The sequence below is a fragment of the Mauremys mutica genome, chromosome 4, assembly GCF_020497125.1.
Source record: "Mauremys mutica isolate MM-2020 ecotype Southern chromosome 4, ASM2049712v1, whole genome shotgun sequence".
Taxonomy (NCBI): Eukaryota; Metazoa; Chordata; order Testudines; family Geoemydidae; genus Mauremys; species Mauremys mutica.
In genome coordinates, this window is record NC_059075.1 from 58,158,034 (window position 1) to 58,178,964 (window position 20,931).

Consider the following 20,931-nt stretch of genomic DNA (forward strand, 5'->3'; position numbering starts at 1 on the left):
CGTGGATGTGACCCTTCGTGTGTCGTCATCAGGCCCTTTTAAAGCTCGGCCGGGCATGCTGAGGGTGGCTCAAATAGGGTCCTTCGCGGACAGCGCCACCTAGCGGCTGAAGCTCGCAATAGCCGCCGGCTTTTCACACCCCACTAGCTAGTACCTCGCCCCCGCAAGGTCTGTGCTGCGTCCCAGCCGCTGACAGTGTCTGCACTGTCAGGCTGTCGCTGAAGTTCGGTACATAACACGCGGTCTCTGCATCGCGCTGCTTGCGCGATTACACAGCGGTACTGCATCACGCTTGGTCGCCTGGCTGGGGTCAGGCTGGACCCCCTGACTTCTCTCCTTCAGCATCTGCCCTCTTCCTGGCTGAACACGCCGCGGATGTCGGTGGTTTCTGGTGAACTCTCCTCCATCATGGCTGATCTGGGCACTGAATTCCTTTTCTTTCTGTCAGCTGGAGAAGTGGCCCATCCTCCGTCTCCATTGAGTTTGACATGAACACAGTGACCGGTTTCTAGACCTGGCAGTTGTCTAACTGAGTGACGTCTCTTGTAAGAGTGTCATAACGGAGTCACTTAAACATTTTCTTTAGCTAATGGAATTTGCCAGTATCTGCTTGAGGCGGCCAGTCTGGAGCATACTGTAGCTTCTTTCATTTTGGGGAGGAAGTTTTCAGGTGTTGGGAGGATATATTTTTCTCTCACAACTGCTTCATTATGTCTTTTAAGATCCACACAGATTCATATTTTCCATTGTTCTTTATAAGTGGTACCACTGGGGCACACCATGTTGTTGGCTCAGAGATTTTCTTGATTATGGGAATCCACTCCAGTCTCCTTAACTAAGGTTCCACTTGATGAAGTAATGGGATAGGAATCCTGCAAAGTGTATGTACACTATATGGTTTAGCATTCTCTCTTAAGGTTATTTGTACTGGATCTCCTTTCAAAAGTTCAATATCACCAAATAGTCAATCGAGTTCTTTTACTTTTCTTACTAGGCCTATCACGGCTGTCATGCTGCATCAGAGAAAGATGTTGGTCTGTGGTCCTTTCATCACATATACTCTGAATGCATAGCTTTTGTCTTTACATTGTTTCTGTGGTGAACTGGCCAATGCACATCAGAATAACTCCAGGGCTAGTCAGAGCTGCATCAGGTGACTTCAGCTCTGGGAGGGGTTGAAGATGGTTGTAAGTCCCTTCTGAGATGACTGTGACATCAGCTCCTGACTCAGTTTTAAAGTAAATAGTCTTGCCATGAATATTCAGTCTCTCTCCCCAGGTAAGCTCTGTCATCACAAATGATAGATCCCAGAAAGAATGGCTCCTGATTGTCTGTAATATGAATCAACTACCTGACTACTTTGATGAGGTAAACAACTGCAAAATGTCCATATTTTGAGCATTTATTACACCATGTGCCTCTGGCTAGACATGCATTATCTCTTGGGATATAATTTTTTTCTTCAAACCTGAAGAAGAGCTCTGTGTAAGCTAAAAAGCTTGTCTCTGTCATCAATCGAAGTTGGTCCAATAAAATATATTACCTCACTCACCTTGTCTCTCTAATATCTTGTAACCATCACAGCTACAACAACACTGCATACAAGTATTATGTCATTCAAAGAGGATTAACCTGTCAATGACAAAATCTGACATTACGAAAACACCATGTTTCATTAAAGCATCATTTTGAAATCTGATGACACAGTGTGGTCAATGCAACTGATTTTGGGACTCCCAGAATTGTCCTACAGGCAGTGTTTATGAGATGTGGGTTCTATAAACTTAGCACACTTAGACAAAAGTGAGAAGAACTAGTAATCCCAGTGACTGACAACTTTGTTCCATCAGATAAACTCTTAAAAGATAGCTCTCCAGCACTTCAGTGCTGACCAAACCTGGGAAATAAGGGCTGATCATTTTAGCCAGTTATAACTGTCAAGCAAGCACTGGGCTGAGGGAATAAAGGCCAAGATAAAGAAGGGCCTTATAAAGTACTACTGATAACTTTAATTTGTATCCTTTAGTGTATTGGGAGGCAGTGTAGTTTGATGAGAACTGTCACAAATTTACACCCATCCTTCTCTCCAAAGGAGAAAGTGTGCAGCTGCATTTTTCATTAGTCATAGCCCATGAATCAGTTTAAAGAGAAACCCACTTAAGAGTGCATTGTTACATCCTAGGCCACTGCAAAGACATTAATGACCATGTTGGAGTTTCCATATGAGAAAAATTATCAAATTTTCCTGATTAAACTGGAAATGTTTGTAACTCCTCTTGATCACTGTTTTCTGGGCCTTTATGTTGAGATCAGTCAAGAGCGACCTCCAAATTCTACCCTGGTCTTATCAGTGAGGGATGCGCTCTCTGGATAACAGACACACAAACTGCCAACAAGCTGCTCAAAAGGCTTCTCCAACTCACCAGTATATCCTGAGTCTTGTCTGACTGAGTCTTTTCAACCAGCTGTTGCTCATTCAGTAAACTGTCAGTTAGACAGTCTGATAATCATCTGACAGTTTATAATCAGGAGGCTTAGAATAATGTAATATTAGCATTCTGACAATACTGCAACCCGAATCTCCATATTTTTGCCTCTAGCAGTCTAATGCACAGATTGAACAGCAGAGGGGACTAATGAAATATAAAAACGTAAGAATGGCTATACTGAGTCAGACCAATGGTCCATCTAGCCCAGTATCCTGTTTTCTGACAGTGGCTGGTGCCGGATGCTTATGAAGGAATGAACAGAACAGGGTCCTTTATCGATTGATCCACCCAATCACTCAGTCTCAGCTTCTGGCAGGTACAGGTTTAGGGACACCTGGAGAATGGGGTTGCATCTCTGACCATTTTGGTTAATAGTCACTGGTGGACCTTTCTTCAATGAACTTATCTGATTCCTTTTTAATTATACCTTTGGCCTTCACAACATCCCCTGGCAATGAGTTCCACAGGTTGATTGTGTGTTGTGTAAAGAAATAGTTCCTTAAATTTGTTTTAAACCTGCCTATTAATTTCATTGGATGACCCCTGGTTCTTGTATTATATGAAGGGGTAAATAACACTTTCTTATTTATTTTCTCTACACCACTCATGATTTTATAGACCTCTATCATATCTCCCCTCAATTGTCTCTTTTCTAAGATTATTAGTCCCAGACTTTTTAAACTCTCCTCATAGGAAAGCTGTTCCATACCCCTAATCACTTGGACATCCCAGAATGCAACATCAAAATAGTCTTTATAGTTCATGAAATCCATATTATTTATAATAGAATGATATATTTTGGGATACTGTTAATGAACCAAGAAGTCCGAAGAGTCCTTCACAGGGGGAAAAATAGTATAGAAAAAACCTTAGTTAAAATTTATTTCTGTGCTGAATGTTCTTTGCAACCTGGTTATTAGTAACATTTGCCACTTAAATATGGACTTAATTTTCATTTGTCGCTTGCAATTCATCTTTAATAAAGCAGCTATTTTTTAAATTCACTTCCAGACTTTTAAGTGCAATAATACCAAATACCTCTTTATGAAAGGGTAAGCAGCCAACAGCCTAACCCTCCTTGAGTTGACTCCCAAATACCGAGAAACAGCATCTAAGTTGTTTGACACAGAAATCCAAGTAACCACTTTTGGGTCATGAATATTCATGAGAAATGAAGACCCAGGACTGATAAACCAGATCAGACATACTTTTGCATAGAAATTCGTGTACAGTCACTCTAGAAATATGAAGAAAAACGAAAACGTTAACTATTGGCTCTTAATTGAAAGTAAAAGTGGCAGTCCATTAAATGCTCAAATCCTACCACAGGAAAAGTTACTGTGATTTTTTTGATAATTAAAATACAGTTCTGAGTCCATGTCATCTCATACTTCTTGTGGTAAAAAAACACTTCACCTGAAAACAAAAATATGTATACCTATCCTATCCCCTCTCCCCAGGCCTCTTGACTGGAAACAAGAGACATTCCAGGTTAGACGGATATTGTTGGGTCTCTACAATTTGTTTCCATTATTTCACAAGTATTGATTGTTGATGTGTAATGAGATAACATAATCTTTTGCCCATGGAGAAAGATACCATCAGATGATGTTTCTCCTCTGAAAATCTACTTCCTCATTTGTTATTTGTTGAAGAAGCTAGAGACTGTAGAGGGCATTTGGCCAAAGAATTCTGTCTTGCAGGTATTCTTTTAGCAGGTTTTCTTTTAGCAGTATTCTTGCCAGCAAGTTAAAAAAGTATGGATTCGATGAATGGACTATAAGGTGGATAGAAAGCTGGCTAGATCGTCGGGCTCAATGGGTAATAATCAATGGCTTAATGTCTAGTTGGCAGCTGATATCAAGTGGAGTGTCCCAGGGATCTGTCCTGGGGCTGGTTTTGTTCAACATCTTCATTAATGATCTGAATGATGGGATGGATTGCACCCCCGCAAGTTTGCGGATGACACTAAGCTGATGGGAGAGGTAGATATACTGGAGGGTAGGGATCGGGTCCAGAGTGACCTAGACAAATTGGAGGATTGGGCTAAAAGAAATCTGATGAGTTTCAACAAGGACAAGTGCAAAGTCCTGCACTTAGGACAGAAGAATTTCATGCACTGTTACAGACTGGGGACCAACTGGCTAAGCGGCCGTTCTGCAGAAAAGGACCTGCGAATTACAGTGGATGAGAAGCTGGATATGAGTCAGCAGTGTGCTCTTGTTGCCAAGAAGCCTGTCAAGTTTCCTTCCCCACTCTGAACTCTAGGGTACAGATGTAGGGACCTGCATGAGAACCTCTAAGCTTAATTACCAGCTTAGATCTGGTTTTACTGGCACCACCTAAATCCTTTAAGAGTTATTTGGGAAACTCTGTCTACCTTCCCCCCAGACTATCTCCCTCCCAGTAGCCTTAAGAGACTTCTCCACCAAGTTCTTGGTGAACACAGATCCAAACTCTTGGATCTTAAAACAAGGAGAAATTAACCATTCCCCCTTCTTTCCCCCCACCAGTTCCTGGTGAGTGCAGATCCAACCCCCTTGGATCTTAAAACAAGGAAAAATCAATCAGGTTCTTAAAAAGAAGGCTTTTAATTAAAGAAAGAAAGGTAAAAATCATCTCTGTAAAATCAGGATGGAAAATAACTTTACAGGGTAATCAGATTCATGGAACCCCCTCTAGCCTTAAGTTCAAAGTTACAGCAAACAGAGGTAAATCCTCTTAGCAAAAAGGAACATTTACAAGTTGAGAAAACAAAGATAAAACTAACATGCCTTGCCTGGCTGTTACTTACAAGTTTGAAATATGAGAGACTGATTCAGAAAGATTTGGAGAGCATGGATTGATGTCTGGTCCCTCTTAGTCCCAAGAGCGAACAACCCCAAAACAAAGAGCACACAAACAAAAGCCTTCCCCACACCAAGATTTGAAAGTATCTTGTCTCCTTATTGGTCCTTTGGGATCAGGTGTCAGCCAGGTTACCTGAGCTTCTTAACCCTTTACAGGTAAAAGGATTTTGGTTTCTCTGGCCAGGAGGGATTTTATAGTATTGTACACAGGAGGGCTGTTCCCTTCCCTTTATAGTTATGACAAAGCCTAACAGCATATTGGACTGCATTAGTATGAGCATTGCCAGCAGATTGAGGGAAGTGATTATTCCCCTCTATTCGACACTGGGTAGGCCACATCTGGAGTATTGTGTCCAGTTTTGGGCCCCCCACTACAGAAAGAATGTGGCCAAATTGGAGAAAGTCTAGTGGAGGACAGTGAAAATGATTAGGAGGCTGGGGCACATGACTTACGAGGAGAGGCTGAAGGAACTGGGCTTATTTAGTCTGCAGAAGAGAAGATTGAGGGGTGATTTGATAGCAGTCTTCAGCTACCTGAAGGGGAGTTCCAAAGACAATGGAGCTCTGCTGTTCTCAGTGGTGACAGATGACAGGACAAGGAGTAATGGTCTCAAGTTGCAGTGGGGGAGGTCTAGGTTGGATATTAGGAAAAACTATTTCACTAGGAGGGTGGTGAACCACTGGAATGGATTACCTAGGGAGGTGGTGGAATCTCCATCCTTAGAGGTTTTTAAGGCCCAGCTTGACACAGCCCTGGCTGGGATGATTTAGTTGGGGTTGGTCCTGCTTTGAGCAGGGGGTTGGACTAGATGACCTCCTGAGGTCTCTTCCAATCCTAATCGTTTATGATTCTATGATTCTGATTCCTCAGCAAAATTATTTACAATCAGTATATACAACCAGTGAGAGGAGTTTTATAGTATCTACCTCTTATAGTTTCCTGATACAGTTTTTTCTTTTGAATTACCATCCTCAATGAGACAGCTACTGACTGTTAAAGTTGCAGTCATCCCCACTAACCTTGGGGAAGTGTTGTTCTTATCTCCTATTCTACTGCTGGATTTCCCTGAAAGAGTCGCAGATTTTTTTATATATAGGAGATAAAAACTTTTGCATGCAGGCAAATCTGTCATGTAGAAAATCTAATTTCTTGAGCAGCTCACGTACAGCTATTTCCAAAGGTAGAGGACTAGATTGTGAAGGAAACAGTTCACAGTAAACATCAATTATTGATTATTTCAAAAAGGAAACTTTCAGCAATGGTTGGTTACTTTGATAAGAAGGGAATCGGGAAATCGTTGAGTAGGAGAAGGAAAGAAGTCTTTTATTAAAAATATATTACAGTATATTACAATAACAGCCCAAATATTGTAATAATAGCAATGTACACTGTACATTATACTGTACATTGTTTTGGACCAGGAAATTTTTTACTACAGAAAATACGTAATTTCTTTTGTGGAACTAATCAGATGTGTGAAGACATCAAATCACCAACTCTCTTTCCCCCGCTCCAAGCAGGCAATTTTAAAAGAACATGTAAAGTCTGAAATGGAGAATAGAGGTATGAGTCCAGAATTAGACACTGAAGTACAAAAGGTATGGTGTTCATTTACATCAGTTCTCACACCCAAACAGCTTTACTAGAAGTAGATCTGGTCTTTACACAGATACACCTCTACCCCGATATAATGCTGTCCTCAGGAGCCAAAAAATCTTAATGTGTTATAGGTGAAACTGCGTTATATCAAATTTGCTTTGATCTGCTGGAGTGCGGAGCTCTGCCCCCCCCTCCGGAGCACTGCTTTACCATGTTATATCTGAATTCGTGTTATATCAGGTCGCGTTATATTGGGGTAGTGGTATAGTGGAAAAGAAATAATAAAAGTTGCCTACTAATAGTATTTCTCTAAACTTATTATTAAGAGAAATCATTGTGCCATCTACTGGCAGCTATATGTGTGTTCATTTAACACTAACATTCTTTTAAATTAAGAGCAGGAGCAGATCAGCAAGTTAATATCAGAGTCTAGACACAGTTATAGTCTTTTGACTCTTCTGAACACCAGATTCCTCCAGCTAGTTTTATTTCTGCCAGGGTGCACAGGGGTGCTGAGAGAGCCATTGAACCAAACCCTAGACCCTGTGTATAATGGAAAGCACTTCAAGTGTGGCAGCACCTCCAGAATCCATAGTTCCAGCACCTATGTAGGTGCAGAGTGAGTGCATGCTTCATCTTTGCAAAGGCTGCACAGGGCTGTGCTCCTGTTTGCTCCTGTAGGTGTACCAGTTTCAGATACTATACAAAGCCTGTTGGAGCTCTTCACTGGGGATGTGAAAATACACCTACTTCCAGTGCTTTGCTATGCCTAAAAGGTACATTAGAGTCCTAAACTCTTTGTAAATTCTGTATCAGTCAAACAAATTTTTGCATTTCTAATGCATCAATCACCATAGTACACAGGCACCACATAAAAAAATTTCAGAGTGGAGTAATTTCTCTCTGAAAGGACTATTCTTTATCCCTCCCGTGTCTGATGCCACTTTCCGAAGTGGGATCGTTCTTCATTCTTGTCTTCTACATTTACCCTTCCCTCAGCAGCTCCCATTTTTTCCTCTAACTTCATCTCTGTTTTTGAGGAAGGGAAGTGTTTCCCCTCTTCTGACTGGACACACTTGGGAAACAAACAACTATATTTAACCAGAAAAGAGAATATTTTAATATTTTCTTCATAACAAATAGCAATTGCTATAGATAAGATTGCAAAATGCTTTCTATTCTAAGACTGTTCTGAGGTGGTCACAATTTTCTGAAATATTCAACTTCAAAATACCTTTAGCAGTTTTTGAGTTATGGGTGAGGGAAAGGAAAAATAGATTCCTTCTGTTTAAAAAAAAACCCAACCCCATATCACATACTAACCACACTATAGCCAAAATGGATAGATTTTGAAACATGGCATGGAAATAGTATTGTGTGTCTTGCTACGTTTGAAAAAAGGATTTAAACATTTTTTTTACTTTAGTGAGAAGCCCATGTGCCTGTACCTACTGTAGAATTATCTCTGTTAGAGACAGTGATTGTACATGCAGCAATTTAATAAATACATCATGCATCATGCATCAGTTATGAAGCAAAAAAATCATAGTGTGTGGAAGTGCATGTGCACTGCACATGTAAACGCATTGCTCTGTTGTTGCTCATACAGACACAGCATATGATGATTCACATAATGCTAGACTGATATATTCACTATTAAAATTTGGATTTCCTAAAATATAAAAAATCTGACACTTTCATCTGATCATATGTATGTTAAATGATATGTTAATTTTATGTTCCATTCAAGTTCAAAGTACATAACACACATCTTTTGTGTCTTTAGCCACAAGGTGGCCTTACCATAATACTATATATTACATCCTAACAGGATGATTAAAATGCAATCCTTTCTGCTTTATTATGGTGTGTTGCATGTGCTACCTCTTAGTAAAAGATTTGTCTGTGTTTCAATTATAAACCCTGGGTGAGGGTCTCAAACCACTTACAGATCTTGTATGCTACATAATAGGACAGACCAGCCTACAGAGGCTCTAAAAGCCTCAGTTTCAGCCAGGGGAGAATTTTCCGGCAAAGGAACTGAGGAAAACAGGCCCAGTCACTCTTCTGAAAATCCTTTTGCAAGCCCTGGATTAGGAGGCATGTCCGGGCTGTGGCTGGCAGAGGTATCTTGAATATGGGACTGTAGTACTATACATTGCATAGAGTCAGGTCAGCATCAAGTAGGCACCCAGTCACAGGCTGCTGTAATTTGGAGCGTCCCATTAAGGTTGTCTAAATCAGCAGTTCTCAACCAGGGGCCTGGGGCCCCCTAGGGGGCTGTGAGCAGGTTTCAGGGGGGCCACCAAGCATGGCCAGTGTTAGACTTGCTGGGATCCAGGGCAGAAAGCTGAAGCCCACAATGTGGGGCTAAAGCCCAGGGCTCCCAGCACTCCTACTTGGGGCTGAAGCCTGAGCAACTTGGCTTTGTAGGGACCCCTGTAGTATGGGGCCCTGGGCAATTGCCCTGCTTGCTACACCCTAATGCTGGTCCTGGCTTTTATATGCAGAAAAACAGTTGTTGCACTGGCAGGCCATGGAGTTTTTATAGCATGGGAGAGGGGCAGAGACACAGGGACAGACTCAGAAAGAAAAAGGTTGAGAACCCCTAGGCTAAATTATGCCAAGGGCTGCTTCTGTCCTAGGAGCAGTTTAGAACTGGGAAGTACACAAGTGGCTTAAAGCCACATTAACTCCACCCCTCTCTGGATTGCAAATTTTGTGCTGCACCTCTCTTCTAGCAGCACAAAATCTCATCCTGTTTTCTAAGGTAAATTAAGGCTCAATCCAAAAGCTATTAAAATCAATGGGAGTCAGTGGAATTGTGCCATCTACAAGTTAGACTGTGACTCCTACTGTTTAATTCTTTACTTGGTCAGTACTTTGGTTTAGTCAGAAATACAATAATAGAATTATGGATCAGTCACTTTCCTGAGAAGCAGCAAGGGCTATTTATTGGACTAAATTACATTGTTACAGTAACCATCAGAGTCGGAAACTAATTTCTGCCATGTGAAAGACGTGTCACCTTATGTAATTCTGGTTCATGTCATATGACTGGGGAGAAGAAATAAAGTTCAGGCTCTTACCAGGATGCCAGTGTGTCACTTTTATCACATGCTGTCAGATGAAAACTTAATCTCTGGCAAAAACAGAGCAAATGAAGCCACTTCAATAGCTCTCTGATCACGTTACTCTTTCTTGTTTGCAAAACAGTACTTTTTTCAGTATTCGGTTTGTCCACTGAATAATCTACCACCTAGAGCCTATGGTCGCTGCTTCTAGAGCTTTTCAGTATCAATGACTGGGTGGGCATGAGTTACTTCGGTCCCTGCACAAGCATTGTCAGTAACATTCTGGATGTCCTCAAGAACTATAGACCCATTGTTCTCCTTGGCTTTGTTTAGATGTCTTCTGTTCCTCCTGTAGGACAGGTTCTTAGACATGTGAGATATACAACCTAGCTTCTAATGGTGAGAATTTATCAGCCACTTTCTGCTTGGAATCTAACCCTTGCAATAGGACTAATTGACAGTCTCCGTGTTATATTTTGTGTCCCAGTTTCCTGATGTATAGTTCTTTTGCAGCTACTGTGAAGTGAATTATTTTTGGCTAAAGAAGCTTGTTAGATTTTGGCCCTAAGGTTTTGTTAATCGTTCTGGCCATAAAGTCTTTGAACCGTTGATCTCAATGTGGCATTGTGAAGTGTGTTGTGACAGTCTAACAATGCTAAGTATGGATCGCCAGGGTTTTGTAAAAATCAATTTATCATGTGGACTTTTCTGCTAACCAATTTGTCTGTGAATAGTAAGGGCTTGATTTGGTGTGCCTGAACTGGTAGGTTGAAGACAATTGCTGAAATGAGCTACTGTTGCGTATTATGGGCCATTATCTATTATTAATACATCTGGAATCCAATGGCAAATTAACTAATTTACTGTGTGTTATTATTACATTACTCAATGTGTTGTGTTGGGGAACAGCTTAATTTAAAGTGTGACTAGTAATCTATTAACTGGCCCATGAAATTGCAAGCCCATTAGCAAGAATTTTTAATGAATCTGTAAACTCAGGGGTTGTACCGTATGACTGGAGAATTGCTACCATAGTTCCTATCTTTAAGAGAGGGGAAAAAGGTGATCCAGGCCTGTCAGTTCGACATATGTAGTATGCAATGTCTTGGAAAAATTTTTGAAGGAAAAAGTAGTCAAGGACATTGAGGTCAATGGTAATTGGGACAAAATACAACATGGTTTTACAAAAGGTAGATCGTGCCAAACCAGCCTGATCTCCTTCTTTGAGAAGGCAACAGATTTTTTAGACAAAGGAAATGCAGTAGATCTAATTTACCTCGATTTCAGTTAGGCATTTGATACGGTTCCACATGGGGAATTATTAGCTAAATTGGAAAAGATGGAGATCAATATGAAAATTGAAAGGTGGATAAGGAACTGGTTAAAGGGGAGACTACAATGGGTCATACTGAAAGGTGAATTGTCAGGCTGGAGGGAGGTTACTAGTGGAGTTCCTCAGGGATTGGTTTTGGGACCAATCTTTTTATTACTGACCTTGGCACAAAAAGTGGGAGTGTGCTAATAAAGTTTGCAGATGACACAAAACTGGGAGGTATTGCCAATACAGAGAAGAACTGGGATATCATACAGGAAGATCTGGATGACCTTGTAAATTGGAGTAATAGTAATAGGATGAAATTTAAAAGTGAAAAGTGCAAGGTCATGCATTTAGGGATTAATAACAAGAACTATTGTTATAAGATGGGGAGGCATCAGTTGGAAGTAACAGAGGAGGAGAAGGACCTCAGAGTATTGGTTGATAACAGGATGACTATGAGCCGCCAATGTGATATGGCCATGAAAAAAGCTAATGCGGTCTTGGGATGCATCAGGCGAGGTATTTCCAGTAGAGATAAGGAGGTGTTAGTACTGTTATACAAGGCACTGGTGAGACCTCATCTGGAATACTGCGTGCAGTTCTGATCTCCCATGTTTAAGAAGGATGAATTCAAACTGGAACAGGTTCAGAGAAGGGCTAGTAGGATGATCCGAGGAATGGAAAACCTGTCTTATGAAAGGAGACTCAAAGAGCTTGGCTTGTTTAGCCTAACCAAAAGAAGGCTGAGGGGAGATATGATTGCTCTCTGTAAATATATCAGAGGAATAAATACCAGGAAGGGAGAGGAATTATTTAAGCTCAGTACCAATGTGAACACAAGAATAAATGGATATAAACTGGCTATCAGGAAGTTTAGACTTTAAATTAGATGAAGGTTTCTATCCATCAGAGGAGTGAAATTCTGGAACAGCCTTCCAAGGGGAGTTGTGGGGGCAAAAGACATATCTTGCTTCAAGACTAAGCTTGATAAGTTTATGGAGAGGATGGTATAATGGGCTAGCCTAATTTTGGCAATTAATTAGTCTTTGACTACTAGCAGTAAATATGCCCAATGGCTTTTGATGGGATGTTAGATGGGGTGGGATCTGAGTTACTACAGAGAATTCTTTCCAGGGTGTCTGGCTGGTGAGTATTGCCCACATGCTCAGGGTTTAGCTGATCGCCATATTTGGGGTTGGGAAGGAATTTTCCTCCAGGGGAGATTGGCAGAAGCCCTGGGGGTTTTTCGCCTTCCTCTGCAGCGTGAGGCACAGGTCACTTGCTGGAAGATTCTCTGTACTCTGAAGTCTTTAAACCATGATTTGAGGACTTCAATGGCTCAGACACAGGTTTGATACAGGAGTGGGTGGGTGAGATTCTGTGGCCTGCGTTGTTAAGGAGGTCAGACTAGATGATCATAATGGTCCCTTCTGACCTTAAAGTCTATGATCTATGATTCTAATAAGAAGTAATCTGTCTTGTTTAATTCAGATAGACATCTGTGACAAACTTGGACCAAGGGTTCCTTCTGCATTCTGTTCCTTCTAATTTATTGCAGATTTTGCACTTGAATACTTTATCTGTGGTTGACGTGTACTACCTGGCCAGAATTGTTCATCTTGTGATGTGTTCTCATATTTCTCAATATCCAGATGGGCACTGTGGATTAATCTTAGCATTTCTGATTTTATGTTGGGTGGTATTAAGATACAGTGTTCCAGGATCCCATCATATGCACCAGTTTCATTTCCAGAGCCCCAATAACATTTTATGCTTGGAGATACCTGGACTTTTTCAATTGGCCATCCATCTAGAATTATTCTTTCAAGCTGTTGTAAAGTTGGGTCACTCTATATTTTTAATAGGAGCTTGTCAAATTTTGTTTTAGAAATGAGTAGTGCTTGAGTCATGTTCAAACTCCTCTTTTTTCAGCTGCTTGTTTCCACTATATATAAATGTACTTGAAAGCTGGTTCACCATAAGAAATTCTTTCTGGTCCTCTGGTAAAATCCTGGTTCCATTAAAGTCAGTGAGAGTTTTACCATTGACTTCAATAGGGACAGGATTTCACTCCTGTATTTCACATTTAACTTTTGCAATTTCATAATAATTTTCCAGATGGTTGGTAGTCCTGAGAGCTGTAACATCTGTTTGATCATCTGCATTTGGAGACTTCAGCCCAAGAGCCTTCCTGTTCACTATTTCAAACTTTATTAAATGGTATCTGACTTTATACAGACATACCAATGTAGCTTTCCCCTGAGGGCTCATTTTGTGGCGACTGTACAAAATGAGCAGTTTTCAATTTTAACTCTGGGTAGTTACTACTAACTTTGTATTTGCACTCAGCTTCAGTGTCTTTTTTGGAATTTAAGTTTTGTTAATGTATTTCCAGTGTCACAAACCAGTCTGTTGTAAAGTCTTGCTTTGTAAATTTATGGTGCAGCCTAATTACATATAGGACAGGAATTCATGAGTTTTAATTCTGGTTCTGCCACAGACTTTCTATGAGACCTTCATTTGAATTCTCTTTGTTTCGGTTTCCCCAGCTGTTAAATTAATTAGTCTAATAATACTTATCTGTTGTTCAAGAGTGTTGTGAGAATTAATTTTTAGTTTGTACAGTAGTTTAAAAAAATCTAAAGTGCTAAGAGTTATTATTCAAACAGGATAAGGACATTGCAGAGAAGCTAAAAGATAACTTTGTATCAGTCTTCACCACAGAAGGATGGGGAGATAACTACTTCAGAGATATTCTTTGCAAGTAAAAAAGATGAGGCACTGTCAGAGACTGTGGTATCAAAAGAAGAGATGTTGGAACAAACTGACAATTTCAGTTACAGTAATCAGGACTGGATGGTGTTTATGCAAAAGTTCTGAAAAAAATAAAAATAAAGTGGCTGTACTGCTAATTAAAATATATAATCTATCATTAAAACCAGCTACTATACTGGAGGGCTGGAGAGTAACCAATACTGTATCTCTTTTTTAAAGAAAGGTTTCTATAGGTTGTACTGGGAAATACAGACCAGACTTTACTTCAGTATCAAATAAAGCAGTTGAAAAAAAATTAAAGATAGATTTGTAATTCATCTAGGTGAATATAATATGACAAGGACAAATTAGCACAGCTTCTGTGAAGGAAAATCATGTGTGCAACCTATTATAGTTGTTTGAAGGTATCAGCAAAATTGTAGATAAAGAAAAACTGGTAAAAACAGTTTACATGGACTTTCAAAAAAGTCTTTTATAAAGACCCTCAAAAGAAGTTAAAAGGACATTGAGTATTCCCAGAGTGAAAGGGAAAGTTCTATCTTGGCTTAGAAACAGAAAGAGTGGAAAGCAAAGACTAGAAATAAATGGTCAGTTTCCATAATAGAAGGTGGTTATTAGTGGATTGCCTCAAGGCTCTTTATTGGACTGGTGTTATTACCTGGAAGATGGTGGTGGTGTGTGTTTGTGAATGAACTGGCAAATTTCGTGAATGATACAAAATTACTTTATTTAGTCAAATCAAGATAATCTTTTGATAATCTTCAGATGCATCTAAAAAAGGTAGACAGGCAATACAACAGCTGACATTCATCACAGACAAATGCTTAGTAATGCATATGGGAAAGAACAATCTGAAGTACTCAGATAACTTATCTTCACTGCTATAGTTTCAGAGCCATATGTTACCAAAGTACCAGACCTAGCTATGGTGACTGCATCAGTGGAAATTCATGATTGCTAGAGTCTCAGGCATGGTCTCCTGATGGACACTGGCACTAGGTTGCTTGACCAGATGGTTGAGAGAAGACAAGAACATGTGAAGGGAATGATTGGAGATGCAGGGAGTAAAAAGATAGGAATGAGATGAGGGAAGTCTGGGCTGAAAACGTCCTCAAAAAGTCAAAAAACACCCAATGAACCCCAAAATGTGACATTATCAGCACAGCGAGCTAAGTAACTAGGGGAAAAATAGATAGTTGAAAGTAGTATTCAAAATTCTGGGCATTATTTTTAGTTAATAATTAAAAATATTGTGCAACAACTATATTGTTGAAGAGTATCTCACACACCCCTTTTTCTTCAGTTAAGCCAATTTATAAAAAAACAAAACAACCTAAGTAAACATCCAGGAATAACATTCATCCTGTCAGTATGCTGTATTCATGCCTATAGATTAGTGTTGATGCATGAGGAATACATGTCAGGAGAACGTAAAATGACTAATGAACACACACCACTGCCTTGTGTTATTTACATTTTTAGAACAAGATATCAACATGATAGAGTTTTGATTTGTAGCCATATGGTGAGAATTCTGAGATATTAAGGCGTCATTCTGGACACCAGGAATGCCACTTCTGAAAGTATTTTCTTATTTGGGTGAATGACAAGGTTTGGTTGGAAGTTTGGAACTGAGCTGAGCAGGTGTTCTCCAGCTCAGAGTGGTGGAAGAATATGGAGTGGGAGGAATTTGGGCTGCCTTGTAAGCCTGGAGGAAAGGAAGACTGGCGTCTTATGTTGCACAATTCTTACCAAATATCACATGAACTACATCCACCCTTCTCATTTACATCCGATCCCAGTCCTGTCTTGTGAGGGTAACTGGATTACTTGCATGAGCTAGTATATAAGGATTGTAAGGCAGTATGTAGAATTTTTGCTGTGATAACGGAGAACCTGAGGCACATAGCTAAAAATCCTAAAGTGAGATGAGGTGGTGACAGCAGCAAAGGGTAAGAGTGAATGAAAATTGGTGATGGAATCATAACTGATATAGTTTTTGGGTTCCAGGTTTTTGAGTTAACCTCCATATTTCCTGATTTGCATATATGTGTGTGTTTTAAAGTAACTACAACAGTCTAATAATGTTTTTGGAAAATAGTAGGTATCAATTTACAACCTTAACTTTATCTTACTAAAGGTAGTGTGTGTGTCTGATAGACAATATATAGTGTATATGAAATAGACAAACATGTAAGTGATGGAAGAAGTATAGGCCAGATTGTCAAAAGGGCTGAACATCTCCAATTCTTATTTAAGTAAGGTGACCAGATGTCCCATTTTTAATGGGACAATCCCGTTTCTGGGGACTTTTTCTTACATAGGTGCCTATTACCACCCACCCCCTGTCCTGTTTTTTCACAGTTGCTATCTGATAACCCTACATTTAAGTGAATGAATGCTGTGGGTGCTTAGCATTTCTTTAAAAAAAAATCAGCTCATACATATGACTTACTCGCATAGCTGTGGTAGAGGTTAAGATACTGTAAGAACAAAACAACATTGTCAAAAGTATAGTATTCTAAATACTGGCCTGGTTAATTGTATGGAATCCTGAAAAGTCACTGTGGAGAATAAAGGAGTGCTCTGTATTACTTTTTATGAACATGATGTGCACATCATTTTAGCTGCTTGATATTATCTTGTTTGACTGCAAGGAGTTAAATCAAAGGATGTGACTGGGGGAGATAAAATAGGAAACAAAACAATGGCAAAGCTATGGTACCAGAAAGAATACCAAGATTCCTTCATGAAACAATAGGGTATTAAGTGGAGAATGTGCACCTACCTGGCCCAAATCTAGGCTCAAAGGAGATACTCTCTAGCCTAGGGAGAAAGTGGGGAATTGAGTAGGCAGTAGTAGCTGGAGATGAGTCTCTGACCATTCACAGAGGCTGCTGTGGGGGTTGTCTCACTCCCAGCCTAAAAGTAGGGATGTTTGGGGTGAGCACAATTTACCCAACGTGTGCAATGAAAGGATAAAAGTGTAGGTAAGAAACAGATGTATAGGCCTTTTAAAAAAACCCTGTCCCACCTTGCTATATACCGTTGGGTAAACAAACAATACATTCGTTTTGATAAAACTGTTTTGAGTCTCTTTAATCTGGCTGCTGGGTATAGATTCCCAAAGAGAAATTTTCTTGCAGGTGTCAAATAGTGTTGGGCCTTTTATGTTTACATGATGGTGGAGAAATATGGGGGCTGCAGCCCACAGATCCAATCCCAGAGAGATTGAACTACAGGGTGCCACTACGGAGAGGTGGAGGAAGCCAGGCTGATTACCCGAAGAATGTATTCAAGAGAGACTAAAAGGGGTCTAAAGTGCAGCCCACCTGGTAACTCCCTGAGTTACATTTTGTTTATTCTACAGAATTCAATGCATGTTTTAACAGCCATAATGGATGCTTGCCATTCCTAACAGTGTTGATATGAAGTCTCCTCTCCATTTCTGGGTGAATCTAACATATCTACAGTACTTATTAACTCACAATGGCTCAAGCTATAAATGTGAAACCTGAATTTCTTCTCTGTTTAGGGTAAGTCAGAGCTTTATCTTTTAACAAATGTGTGTAAGAGTAGCTCAGACCTGAGTTAACAGTAACTAAGCTTGTTAATGCCTTGGCATGAATTTTATTACCAGCAGACATGCAAAGAACTGATTAAGGTTTTTCTTGGTCTCCATACCCTCTTCACATTTAGATATTCAGAGTGCAGTGAATATCTGACAAAGTAACACTCATTTTTTTTTCATTCATTGGAGCAGTCCAACAGCTCACAGGGTTTCATTACCCCTCTCCCACCTCATTCGTGATGGAGTCCCTTATCATTCCCCTTTTTAACCCATACCATCTACCTTCTAGGAAGTTGAGACTGTAGCTAACATTCTCTTATGAGCAGAGGCAGTGACATCTGCTGAAGTAGGCATCAGTGTTGCTCGTTTAGTAGGCTGATAGGTAGTACTAGGCAATCGTTATTGCTCTAGTAGTCCACTTGCATTCAAGCACATCACCTCCAGCAGTCAGATTGACACCTTTTGCACCCCCTAGGCACAGCATCTTCAGTGCCCCCTCTGCCTACAGCTGACCTTTGTGTTTTCTATAAACAATGAAACTAAAGGAAATATAAATGATAATTTAAATACAGTAGAACCTCAAAGATGCAAACACCAGAGTTATGGACTTACTGGTCAGTTGGCCCCCTGTGGAACCAGAAGTCCCCAATCAGGTAGTAGCATAGACCAAACATTAAAAAAAAAAAAGGCAACTACTGCACTGGCCTTCAGCCATTGGTGGCTAGGGCTGCAGATGCAGAGTGGGGGTGGGAGTCAGGACTCTGGCCTTCAGACCCTCAGGAGCACTGGGGCTCAGGGCTTTAGACAGTGGGGGAGCGCTGGGGCTTGGCGCTTCAGCCCCACGGCTCTGTTCCCTTCAGCCCCATGTAGGGGACCAGGGTTCGGGGCTTTAGCTATGAGGGGAATGCCAGTTTCAGCCCCAGTGCTTGCTCTGTAGTTAAAACCCCAAGCAGAGAGCAGAGCTCAAGCCCTGACCCTAGTGCTCCCCCTGATATAAAGTGCTGAGCCCTAGGGCTCCCATAGGGCAGAAGACCTAAGCCCTCCACCTGGAGCCCTAGCACCCAGAGTCAGAAGCCCCAACCTCCCCCCATGGCTGCAACCCCAACCTCCCATGTGGCTGAAGTCTGTAACCTCTTCTGCAGCCTTACGGAACATTTCAGTTATGGACAACCTCCATTCCCAAGGTGTCCGTAACTGAGGTTCTACTGTATTCACTTTTAACTCACTTTTAGGAACCCCTAGAACACCGGCGCCCCTAGGCACGTGCCTACTGTGCCTAATTGGAAATCCAGCCCTGCTACAGCATGCATATAAATCCCATTGACTTCGGAAAGGCTGCTGACCCTTTAAGCGATTACAGCAACCCTTTCTAAAACTATGTTTCACTTTTGCTGGTTATGTTTTTGTAATAAACTTTATACATACACATTTAAAGGGGAATTATCAACTTAAAAATCACATCTACCAGTTGTTAAAGCCTATTACAATTCCTACAATTCTCTGTTCGATTTTTTTTGAAAGTGGATTACTTTGCACATTTGACAACTCTTTGTTGGATTCCTCAGTTGGTTATATGGGTCTTTCAGACAGCAATACAAAAGAACAACACATTTTAAAACCCACAAAAATTGGCCAGGGTATTCAGGAGCAGATCTAGTACTAGCAACCAATTTAAACTTTTTAAAAAGAGTAAATGTCAAGATTTTTAAGTTACATGATACTTTAAAATGACTTGTAAGCAATTAAAAAAAAGATAGTAGGGTGTGCGCTTAGTCTAATAGTCACACACCTACAGTGGAAGACTTAAAACATAGCATTAGCTTGAGTTTTGGACTCACTTTAATTATTGCACAATACCCATGCAGCTTATATCTCATTGCTTAAATTATACTACTCAGCTTTAAAGAACAGGGTGTTTGGATTGTACTGAAATTACTTTTTTTGCTAATGCATCACACTTACATGTAGAAATCAACAACTCGCCCTCCCACTTCCCAAAATAGACAATTAAAAGACTGTGTTAAAGAAACAAAGTACTAGGAAAATGTAAAGCAGGCCTATTGCAAAAAAACAACCAACCAAAAAAAACCAAACCCAGTTAAGACAGAATTGCTGGAAAGAAAAAGTACATGAAAGCCCTGCTTACTATGCAGGAAAAAAAAAAAAGTGTTTTAAAATGGTAATAACAGCCAGTGGTCCATCTGCCCTACAGCTGCCTAAAGTGTTAGCAGTTGAGCTGAGCCAGTGCACTGTAAGAAATCTTTAAAATATTTCTTCCAAGTAGACAACCCAAAATTGCACAGATTAGAACAGTCGCGTGATCTGCATGGTATCTGCATAAAGAGGTGTTACTAAAAACACAAAAGCTACAAAAACACTGCTGCTAGTGCAACAAAAAAAATTCTGTCACATTAAAAAATACAATTTAAAACTAGAATTACTGTGAATAAAATGCTAATCCCCTTTTCATCTGGATAATTAGAAATTTTCATCTTCAGAATGCTTTGCAAATATTACCTACTTAAATCTTTGCAAACACCCCATGCTATTAGCAAGCAGTACTTATTGTTTTACACGGGAGGAAAATGAGGCAGAGGTTAAAAGTGACGTTACCCAAAGCTACAAAGCAAGTCAGTGTCAGAAACTGGTTTAGAACTCCCGAATTTCTCGTGTGCAGAGGTATTCCCAAAACACAGGAACACTCCTCCCTGTTTCAAATGTTCAAGTCCTGTGCGCAGAAGTAGATCTGAATAACCACTGCAAGGTTAATTAACATTTGAATATTTTACAAATATATTTGTGGGTTTATAGGAATTAATTTCTAAATTACGAATGTAGTTGGTCTCTAACTACTGTTTCTAGTATTTTTTTTTCTCTGTAAGATTTTCATTTCCTCACTTTTTAGCCACTCAAATCACACAAATGCAATATCCTTACAGACTGCACAAACTAACTTCTTTAAATGGGTGCTGAATGTTGCATGTATGGATTGTGTGGTGTCACAGAACTTGCATCCTATGGTTAAGGCTTCTGATGGAGGAGACGAGACACTCAAATTAACAGCAGTTATTCTTGTATAATTGTTTAAAATAAACATCTTGTAGAATATCGGATGTAGATTTTTTGGGGAGGGATTTAATAGTGGTAAGTACTATGGCAAAAACTTCTCAAATGTATATTTAAAAGATCCATGTTAATTTAAAATGAGAAATTCTGGTGGAGCAGGGACCATCTTTTTTCTGTGTCTGTATAGTG